This window comes from Ceratotherium simum, chromosome 21 (genome assembly GCF_057802395.1).
Source record: "Ceratotherium simum simum isolate JZ-2026a chromosome 21, ASM5780239v1, whole genome shotgun sequence".
Taxonomy (NCBI): Eukaryota; Metazoa; Chordata; class Mammalia; order Perissodactyla; family Rhinocerotidae; genus Ceratotherium; species Ceratotherium simum.
The window spans coordinates 7,263,221-7,275,259 of NC_141920.1; positions in this window are offsets into that span (position 1 = coordinate 7,263,221).

Below are 12,039 nucleotides of genomic sequence, written 5' to 3' on the forward strand. Positions count from 1 at the left end.
AAAACATAAAATCCTAATGCAGGCAAAGAAGCAAGTAAGGTGGAAGGAGGATATTAAGATTGGCATGACAAAGGGAAGAAAATTGAGTTTGAGTGGGACGGGTTGAAGAGCAGGAGGCAGGGGTGTCAGAAATATTCCCAGAAATGGAGCCAGATGCTCCCTCTATATTCTATGACTTGAAAATAGTTTTCAGAAATTGCTCAGTCCACAAAATGCTAATTGAACACAATATTTGCATTGGCCCTGTCCACATTCGTCAGTGCCAGCACCACCCCTTCCTAGATGTTCCCTATCTCCTTTGACTGTTCCTTGATCTATTGATCAACAAATGCATGCAATTGTCTGTAGCAAGCATTTTCCCCCGACAGAGTCCCAAGAAAGCAAAATTGAAGGAAGTAAAGAGCTTGTACGTAGGATCTCACTGATTCCAGCTGCTTTTGGGGGGCTCCACATGATCCCAGATTCTGTTAGATTCTGATTATCTAATTAAAATTTTGTTTTGTTTCTTTTTGACTTAAGGCAGTTTTCCCCTTTCTTTGTGGTTTCTGGAAACGTGAATAGCTGCACATCTTCTTTTGGCCTCTACTTTTTAACAAGTTACTGCTTTAAACCTTGAAATAAATATCTTCAACCAGCATTGATTAAATTATCCTTACAATGTGTCATATGCTTTGCTAGGTACCAAGTTGATAGAAGTGGTGACATCTGCCCTTTTCAGAGCTCGCTGAACATCAAACACAGCTGGAATCTTTGCAAGGAGTAACAGAGGTCTAAGAGAATGGTTCCACCTCACCTTCTGACTGAGGTGCTCGGCTTTATCAATCCACCTGTACCATAAACCACCTGTTCTCAGAACGATGGTAATCCATGGGTCCCCAAATTGGTGAATGTAATGACCATAGAGAATAAATGAAAACAGAGAAAGGTGACGGCATACGGTAGTGGTTCACATTCAGAGTTGTGGCGCTAAAGTTGAATTCTTGTTGTAAGTGGTTTCCTTTGGTAGGGAAGGGGGTGGGATTTAAGAAGTTGGTTTCTAAATAGGTTACTCTGTCTCCTCTAATACAAGCCTACCTTTAGTATGGGTTTCAAATGTCTTAGGATCAAAAGATGTGCTTTTTTGTTATCCCTATCTAACTTTCTACAGAAAACAAAGAAAACACTTCTTTGTGAATTTGATCCTGACGTTCTCCTATGTCATCTTCTCAAACTAACGTGCATGCATAAGACTCATCCAGGAATCTTGACAAAATGTAGATTCCAATGCAGTAGGTCTGGGGTGAGACCTGAGATTCTGCATTTCCAACAAGTTCCCCGATGATGTGAGGGTGCTGGCATGGGTACCACACATTGAACAGCAAGATCTTCCATCACTGTTTCTTTTTTTTTTTTTGTGAGGAAGATCATCCCTGAGCTAACAACCGATGCCAATCCTCCTCTTTTTTGCTGAGGAAGATTGGCCCTGGGCTAACATCCGTGCCCATCTTCCTCTACTTTATATGGGATGCCGCCACAGCATGGCTTGACAAGCGGTGCCTCAGTGTGTCGGTGTGCGCCCGGGATCCGAACCTGCAAACTCTGGGCCGCCGAGCGGAGTGCGTGCACTTAACCGCTGCGCCACCGGGCAGGTCCCCATCACTGTTTCTTAAAGCCTTGTTTCTCAAAGTAAGGTCTGTGGGCCAGTAGTGTTCACATTATGGGGGCTTGTTAGAAACCCCAGGTGGGGTTAATACTCACTCCAGACCTACTGAGTCAGAATCTGCATTTTAACAAGATCTTTCTTCTCCCCCTACCATAGATCTTAGGCACAGTAAAGCATACAAAGCTCTGTATCTAAGTAAAACCCGAAGACCACCTGCTTCAGAGTCACCTGTGCTGGGCTCCAGGCAGCTGCAGTGTAACAAAATCCCTGGGTGATTCTTACAATCTCAGTCCATCCAGGTGCAGGGCATTTTCCTCGCAGTGACCCAGGAGTACAAGGGCTCCTATCATCCTTCTCATTTTAAACTCCGCGAGCCAAAGGCAGTTAGCCCAAGGATTTGACGCAGATAACCACAGAGACTCCTGTTCTGTGATGGGAAAAGGCTCGAGGGAACCTTGCAGAGGAAGGGCTCCAGGAAGACTTTACCTAGAGACAGATGTGGGAGACTCTGGCGAGAAACCGAAGGTAAGTCACCCACAGAAAGTGGCTCTCTTGTGGGGAAAGAAAACCCTTACTGGCATTCCTCATTTTGTCAGCATTTGCTCTGAAAAAGATGCAGTGACATCTTGCTTTTCTTTGTAATTGAAGTGATTCTTCTCCAGGGATGCCAATGCCTCTGTCTAAGTACACTTGGCATTTGCCTTCAGAAGACATTGCTCAGGGCCGGCCCTGTGGCTTGGTGGTTGGGTGCGCGCGCTGCAATGCTGGTGGCCCGGGATCGGATCCCGGGTGCGCATCGAGGCACCACTTCTCCGTCCATCCTGAGGCCGAGTCCCACATACAGCAACTAGAAGGATGTGCAGCTATGACATACAACTATCTACTGGGGCTTTGGGGGGAAAAAATAAAATAAATAAAATCTTTAAAAAAAAAAAAAAAAAGAAGACGTTGCTCAACTGAGTAAAGTGTGTGTGTGTGTGTGTGTGTGTGTGTGTGTGTGAGAGAGAGAGAGAGAATATATTCAGAAGGATCAATGACACTAGCAATTTCTGGTAGGCCAGTCAGTACGTTTAAATTTCATCCAAGGGCAGAAGCCTTTCTTAACAATTTTTAGGTCCAACTGGTGATATATACAATGAGAAAATACATAGTCTTAGGTACTGAGCTAAGGAAGTCTTTATTTCTTATAGGGTTACCCGGAGAACATAAATTTTGACCCTCTGACTTTCCAGGAACTGGAATTATTGGAGAGACCCTAGAGGGCGTCGGTCTGGTAGTTTTCCAGAGAAGATGAGGGACTCTGGCAAATAACTGCTCTGTGCTCAGTTTAGGGGTAGAGAAACGGACTTTCCCTCTCTCTTTCTGCTGTTTTTTGTTTTGTTTTGTTTTGTTTTGTTGGCATGTTTCAGCTTTGATGTCAAGGTACAATCAATAAGAGGAAGAAAATGCAGGGAAATTAATGCAGGTTGAGTGGCTATTTTCACATTACTTTTTTTTCTTCAGGACAAGAGGAAAACATGGCCTAAAATGACCTGTCCATCCAGTGGTTTTCTTGCGTAGTGTTCCAGGGAGAAGGAAAATGGAAAAGCAAGAGGAGGCCTGGGTCCCATTTCAGGGTGGGGGTATGGTGACCTTTGCACTCAATGAGGCTAAGGGTCATTAAGTTGGAAACAAGTTCTGGTGGGTGTGGAAATGACATCCAACATCAAGGCTGTATCCTCCTAGTTAGGGTGTCCACACAGGAAAAAAGGCCATTACCGTTGCCCAAGGAATTTAAGGAACGCATCTACACTGGATACTCAGGTCAGTCTCTTCTCTATTTTATACTCTGCAGCCCACTGCTTTGACTGGACAAGTATCCTGTTTAACCAAACACAATGCCCAATCTACCTGACTCAGCTCTTGGGATGGGGTTAGGGGCTTCGATCATTCTCAGTGTTTACACAAATGGATCCAGCTCCCTCTGTAAGTTGTGGGGGGCTCTTGTCTTCTAAGTTCCTCAGCTATTTAGAAACAGTCACGAGTGTTTCTTTTAAAATAGCTTGGCTTTTACTTTGAGTGTTAGCATTTTTAACACTACCGTGAAAAAGTGTCATGATTTTTCTCCCCCTATGTAAAAAATGGAGCAACTACTAGCATAAGAAGCATTCAATCAAAGAAGTAAGGTACAAGGATAAAAACAAATTCAACAACACCTAGGAAAAAATGAATGCTAAAACTTTATTGGTATCTGACATGAAAGGAGTAAAATGGATTCTGGTTTCTGTCCAAGTGTTGTTTTTTTCCTTCTTTCTCTGTGAGTGTTGAGGTCAGTTCTCTGCAGGTGAAAGGCTGCTATTTCCCGAGCAAAGATTTCAACTCGTCTTCATTCGGGGGACTTTCTGAACCACGGGCAGCGTCAGAAAGTGTGCTGGATTCTGCCCTTCTGTTTCTCGGCTAGGCTGATTGGAAGGAAAAATGCTGCTGAGAGAGCCTGGTAACTTCTCTCCAGGGAGAGGAACGCCCCGCATTTCAGTAATTCAAGGAAACTGTTTCCGAACTTGGAAGGAAGCCACATCGAGCTCTATCTGCCCGAGGAGAGATGCTCAGAACATGAGAGGCCTCGGGAGGCTTCGAGATTTAGGAGCAACTTCACAAGTGCCTGGGCTGGTCTCCAGGGAGATAGGACTTTGCCCTTTTTCCCTCTTGGAAGATAAGACGATATTTTATAACTATCCATAAAGGGAACTCTGGAGTCCATAAGAGCCATTAAAAATTCCAATTTTGCAAGATTTCCTTTTCTTTGACTGAATTGGTTGTTAAAAATTAAAGAAAAAATATCATGTTCTCCTTTACTACTAGAAATTGGCACAATGCCATGAGTTGAAGTTGGCCAGAATCACAAAGTCATCCATGATTTTCTGAGAGTTAGAGGCTGAGTCTGTTAGGAAGGAAATAAGGCAAGAAACTTCTTTTTGGGGTTTGGGCATGTCCATTTTTTACTGAATAGACAATCACACACTTATTGTGCACCTACTGTGTGCCCCTCATTCTGTATACTTTGAATCTGCTCCTTCATCATTCCTACAAGTTCCCAACCTCTTTGCAAATGCTTCTTTACTTTATGGGTGGAAATCCTGCAATTGGGAAGGCAGAGTGTGGTGTTAGTGTTTATTGAGCCCAACAATCTGGGAGTTTTGAAACAGCAACCTGCTATAAGTGACCCCCTCGTTGCTTTTACCAGAACATTCTTTCAGGGTCAAGCCTTGTTAAAATGATGAAGAACGATGCAGGGCTGTCATGTACAGTTGTGGGAGTTGTACACTGCATTATCCCTGGGGTGTTCTACTTCTATCATAGATAGCATAGAATTACTTGTATATTCATTTCTACAATTCTCTAGCAGAAGGCAGTAAGTAGAATGTTATATTCTAGCAAACAAGCATATTATGACAATTTTCTGACAGATGGAAGTATCTTTAGTAACGAATTCCTTTTCCTAATCTGCATAAAAATGCCTCAAAGGTTAACCGTACCCTGGAGAGAAGGGAGAGGCTTGCTTTCCTAAATTCTGTCCATCATGTCTTATTTCTACAGAATGTCTTTGATTATGGGAAGTTGGGGCATCGGGTCTCCATACCCCTGGGTCTGTTAGATGATTTGCTACCCGTCAAAGCTTCCCGAAGTCAGTTGAAGTTCAGGTCTCTGGTCTGATCTGCTCCACAGAGAGTCCCCACTGGCACCTAGAGATGGAAGGTCAAGGGAACTCTTTCTCCAGGACAGTCACCCTCCATCTTCTGAGCCACTAAACTCAGCTTCCTGGGAAGTTTAGTAGCTTAAATATGAACCTATAAATTTAGATTTGCAAGGAAAACAATTCTTCAAAAATATTCCGTAACTTCACTTTATTTCTGCCTCTGACCCCCACCTCCACACCCACATGTGGACTGGCTGGTAGAAAATTTCTCCTCGGTTTTTCTCGCTCCCAGCCCCGTCTACCATGGATTTGGACCACAGTGTGGGGGTCTCATGCATTGTGGGTGGGGAGGGGCCTACTTGGTCATGGGTTCAAGCAGAGAATAGCTGAGGTGGCTGAGAGTCTTACGGGTTGTTTGTTTTCTGCCACATTTTCCTTTGAGGAGATGAGTGGAAAATGGGGCACTTGCTTGAAAGATGGGGGAGGGAAGGAGGGGAGAAGGAGAGAAGCAGCGTGTTCACTTGTCAAAATATCCTCCACTGCACTGGCTTGTGACCAACCCGCGGAGCTGGCATGGCGAGCGCAGGCGGTCCCGGCCACGTTTCACATAACTATGCACCCATTTCCCTGACTTCCTGACCCATTTCTGAGCCTTGGGACTCGCCGCCATGCTTCCTCCTGTGTGCACTTCCCTCTTTTCTTACCACTGGAGTCTGAGCTCACAGAATTGAAATGATGAGGGGCTAAGTCACCTGGGACAACCCACCTTTCAGAAAACAGTCCCCCTCGTGCAACTGGAAGGACTTCCCTCATAACCCAAGGGGACGTGACTTCTAGAAGAATCTGGCTCATGCTGGATTAGAGAGAATTAGCTTCCTTATCATCTCCCTCAGCAGGTGTTTGGTCTTCTGTAACTTGGACGAAACTTGTTTTGTTTAACGGGGCAAAAGTTATGCTCAGAAACTGAGACTGTGTTTGCCAATATTTTATTGAACACAGGTTCGCTGTGGGTTTATAATAGTTTCAGAAACCAATAGCACACAGGATAATGTCTCTTAATAAGCCAATAAAGAAATAACATACTCCAAACCAATGGTAGATTAATCATACTATTGTTCCAGGCAAGGGGAGCTGAAAGGAATAAAGTCCAAATTTAGTTCAAGGTGTTCCTTTTTGTACGAGGAGGCACTCTGGAGAGACGGCTTGACCAACCAAGACCTGATGTCCAGCTGCCAGCAGAAAACAAAAGTGAAAGTCCCCTGTTGCTAGGGAATGACGGCACTGGTGTTGGCAGCCAGGCTGATCTCCTTCATGGGCCACAGCGAGGTTTGTCACCACTGCGGTAAGGGAGTTGTCCTTTCTACTGTAGGAGCTAATGCCCAAGGTCTTTAGAGAGTTTATCTGGGTCAGCCAAGAGTGCCTTCCCAGACCAAAACTCTCGAATAGTCCTCACAATCTTTGTCTTTATAGTCGGATGTCCCCTCACTGCAGCTGCTCCACATCTTCTCACCGCTCTGCCCCCAGCAGTGTTTGTCATCGGCTGAGCACTGAGTGCTTATCGGTGACAACGGATGAGATGATGACATCCTGACCCAACTCACTTCATTCTTCTATCAAAACAACATTGTTTTTTGTCTTCATCATAAACAAGTGGATTAAAACAACTTCACTTAAGTCATAAACAAGTGGATTTGAAATCATATCAAACCAACACACAACAAAACTGAGAGGGCTGGGGAGGTTTTCCAGAACCTGCTTCCAGCATGTTCACGAGGAATCGCTCTGTCCTATGGCTTTGCAGGCTCTTGGAAAGTGGCGTGAAGGATCCCCCTGGGCAAGTGAACTGTCCTGTCTGCCTTGCCTGCCTAAGAGGGTTGGGATGCTCTTTAGTTGTTTTTGAACTTGGCTGTGTGTAAGAACCCCCTGGGATTCTTATAAAAATGTTGCCATGTCTTTCCCTATCCCTAGAGCTTCTGATTCATTAAGCCTGGGGTGGTACCCAGGGAATCTGCATTTTTGACCAGCACCACAGGAGTTTCTGATGCTAGTTGTTTCTATACTAACAACTTCTAGAGTATTATTATTTAAATAAAAATACTGCTGGGGCTTTACAAACCCTAATGTGCCATGCTAATGTGAAGGAGCTTGTTCCTGATATTACAATTAGGAATGACTGACCTGTCACTGCCCATTGTCTTTTTAATGCAGCCACTAAGTTTGAGCCAAATGGATGAGTCTCCAAGTGTGAGGTAGCTCTTTAAATTCCCCACCTAAAAAGTCACATCTGTTTGAATCATTTTCGTGGTGGTTTCTTTTTTCCTCCTTGTTTTCTGAATTACCAAATTAATGCATATTTGCGTAAAAAAATTGCAAACGATGGGCCGTCCTGGTGGCGTGGCTGTCAAGTTCGTGCACACTGCTTCGGTAGCCTGGGGTTCATGCGTTGGGATCCCGGGCATGGACCTACACACTGCTCATCAAGCCATGCTGTGGCAGCATCCCACATACAAAATAGAAGAAGATTGGCACAGATGTTAGCTCAGGGCCAATCTTCCTCACCAAAAAAAAAAAAAAAAGAAAAATTGCAAACGCTGCCATGTGTGGGGTAAAAATGGAAAGATCATTCTCACTCTCCCTGCTGACTCTGCTAGCATCTCTGACTTATTGGATCCATAGGATGGGGGTTGGAGTCACAAATCTGCCCTCTGTTGTATAGTTTCTCCAGGTGACCCCAGTGATCAACTAGCTATTAGAGATGCTCTGGAGTGACTTTTCAAATAATGCCATTGTTCAACCCCAAACGAGAATTTGACTTTAACCTATCTTTTTATTTAAAGTTCATAAAAATATCTGCCCCCAGTTCCAGATAGCAATCACTAAAAATTTGCCATGGTGCTGTCGACAAAAGCCTCTTGGTGCTGTTGGAGTTCCTGATGTGTGGGTACCAGAGTGCCTGCTTAGTACTGCAGCTTCGGGGAGCAGCCAGATGTCTTTCTCCCCAGCCCACTCTAGGTGTGAGTGACAGGACAAGAGGGGAGGCTTGTTAACAGTGCCCAGCCCTCCACCCTGGAGAACAGACTGAATGGAGGTCCTGAGAGAGCACCCAACCTCTTGGCTCCTACCACTGGAAATTCTTGTTGCATATGCACAAGCCTTACATTGTTCTGAGGATAGCCAAGAGAGTTGCTCAGGGCTTCCAGTGATTAATGCTGGCAATATACGCAGCCTGCTCATTGTGGGGTTAAGTGTCACAGGGGCTTCTCCTGGGGGGCTTCTGGAGATGCCTTCTGTGCAACAAGCAAAATTAGACAAACCTCGGGATGTGCCTCTGGATTTGGGTCATACTCTTTCCTGTAGGTTATTCTCTCCTGATCTTGCTGCCTGTGTGAAGCCGTGAGCTCTGCAACGCTCTGGCTGAAGAATCAAGAAGCTGAGAGAACTCAAAAAGCATTGAGAAGAACCAAGCCCATCAATTCTTTTTGCAAGACTTTCTCATCACAAAAGAAATACCTGTTCATGGTCATGAATTTTAGGTGATTCAGAGAAGCATATTGCTTCTCAACATACATATACAACACAAATTCTACAGCTAATCCTACCACCCAGAAACCATCACCATTAACTTAACGCAGCAGACATGTGTGTGACTGTGTGTGTGTGCATTCTTTTACTAAAAACAAAATTGGAGTCATACCACTCAGCTCTGTAACTTTCTTGTGCTCTTAATATATCATTAATATCTTTTCATTCTTTTTAGTATAACTGCTTTTTTTTTGTTATTTTGAAGAAATAAAAACGTATAAAAGTTGCATATGTAGTACTGAATTCTTTTTCCTGAATCATTTAATGGCAAATGTGTCCCCTCACCCCCAAATACTTAGTATGTATTTCTTACAAACAAGGAAATTCTTCTACATAGCTACTATACAACCATAAAAATCAGGAAATTAACATTGATGCATTACTACCATTAATTCTGTTCAATTAGGACCAATCGTCCCAATAATGTCCTTTGTAGCAGAAGGTTCCAGGTCAAAATCATATATTGCATTCTGTTGTCATGTCTCTTCAAACCCCTTTGTCCAGGAATTTTCCTCTGTCTGTGGCTGACTCACGTGAGCTGCGCATTTTTGAGGACCACAGGCCAGTGTTTTATTTTGTACGTGTCCCTCACTTTGGGTTTGTCCAATGTCTCCTCGTGATTGGATTCAGGTTACGCATCTTCACCAGGGTTATCACAGAAGTAGTGTTGCCTTGTATCCTAGCAGGTGGCACATGGTTTAACTTTGTCCCATCACTGGTCATGTCTCCCTGATTGTCAGATTATTGCGGTGTCTCCCAGGCTTGTCCACTGTTGCTGTTCTTTTCCCCTTTGGAATTAAGAGGTATCTTATGGGGAGGAGCTTCGAGACCCTGTAAATATCCCGTTTATCACCCAACTGTTTGTCTGTTGGTCTGTTTGTTTGTACCTGTATGGACTCCTGATTTCCTACTTTATTCATTGGGTTATAATCCATTACTATCATTATTTACTTAAACGCTTAAATTGTCCTCAATTTGATTAGAGGGAGCCCCTTCAGTTTGGTTTCATTTTTTAAAAAACATGTTTCTATCATTCTTTGAGCACTTTCTTGTGCAAAAAGATGTTCCAGGCTCATCTTGTACTTTTTCTTCCCCAGCACAGGGAACAGCCCTTTCTCCAAGGCTCTGGTTCCTTTTAGTGGATATTGGTACTTAGAAACCAAGATCTGGGAGCCAGGTGTGCTCATTGCCAGTATTTCTGCTTCTCAGCATTCTCAGCAGACAAACTAGAGAATATAAGTATGTATAACACACACTCACAAATCTATCTATCTATCTATCTATCTATCTATCTATCTATCTATCTATCTATCATCTATCAAAAACTATGAATTTATCCCGATAACCTCTAATTCCAGTCCAACAGCATGGGTTTCATTTTCATTTTCTTCCTTTCTGTATTTGTACCTCACTTCTCTGCAAGTGAAAAACCACATTCCCATGGTTCTTAATTTTCTTACTGGTCAGTCTTACTGTATCTAATCAATCTCTGGTTTCTCCCTCTGCCCCTTCCCCTGCATGGATGCCCTCCTTACCTCACTCAGGATTCAACATTGCATGCTGGGCTGCCCACACCAATGTAGAAGCCCTCTTCACCCCACCTGGACTCCACGCCTGGCATAGGATTGCTTCCCCCATGTGAACACTCTCCTCACCCACGTGAGCTTCAACATCTCAGAGCAGGCCACTCATCCACATAGATGCCTCCTCACCTTGCGTGGACACCAATAATGCACTGGCCCATCACACAGACACCTCCACACCCACCTTGTATATATGCTTCGTAACACTTTCATTATAAGGTTTATTTCTCTACTGACTTGTTTTTTCTTTTACCTATCTCCCCCTTTTAAATATAACCACCATCATTGAGTGGCTTTGTTTTTCTTGCCACTGCAAGTCTTGACATAGTAATCACTCAGTGAATATCCATCGATTAACTGTATGGTAAAGCCATTTGCCCACTTTCACAGGGTCATGTTCTTATCATCAGTTGTCTTTGAGAATGAGGTTGACCATTTGGCATTTGAGGTAGATTTCTTGCTGTGGCAATCATTCTTGCTGCCCACAAAATGTTTCTGGTTCTTCTCTCTTCCAGGCACGTGGGTAGGCCATCTGATAAGTATATGACTAAGTGACATGCCAATAAAATGAGAGCACAGGTGATGTGTGTCACTTCCATGAGGACACTTTCAAAGCCCATGTGCAATTTACTTTGTTCCCAACTCTTTCCTCTGATGCCCATGGCAGAACACGCTGAAACATCTTCACCAGTCTGGGATCTGTGTCATGATACACACAATCCCCTGCCGACTTGTATTGTGAGCAAGAAATACTTTATGTGTTATCTTTTGAGATTTATATCTTTTTTTTTTTGTTACTATTGCATGCCCTGGACTATTCCAATGAAATATTTCTTTTTTTTTTTTTTTAATTTTTTGTTTATTGCAGTAACATTGGTTTATAACATTGTAAAAATTTCAGGTGTACATCATTGTACTTCTATTTCTGCATAGATTACATCATGTTCACCACCAAAATACTAATTACAACCCATCACCACACACATGTACCCAATTATCCCTTTCACCCTCCTCCCTCCCCCCTTCCCCTCTGGTAACCACCAATCCAATCTCTGTCCCTATGTGTTTGTTTATTGTTGTTATTATCTACTACTTAATGAAGGAAATCATACGGTATTTGACCTTCTCCCTCTGACTTATTTCACTTTGCATCATGCCCTCAATGTCCACAATGAAATATTTCTTAAAGAAAAACATATGACGTCTTACTTCATAGTAACACTTCACTTCTGCTTGCAAGAAATAGTTTGCAGATGAGAAGAGCAGAATTTGGACTATGACCTTTGTAAAAGGCAGAAGCAAAGAAGAAAGTGTGAACTGACCCCCAATTTTCTCTAGGCATGCAAATCATTGCAACTACGCAGTGCCGTGAAACCCTACAAAACATACACTAGAGACCTGTTCAGAGCAGGCAGGTGATGACTGGATGACCTGCCAAAACTCTCATTTCCTCCTGTAATTTCTGTGATTATCAGAATGATGAAGTACGGCCAGTTCATTATAGTCCCTCTTTGAAGGCTGACCTGAGGCTCCTCGCACGTTTCTGTCTCCATGCT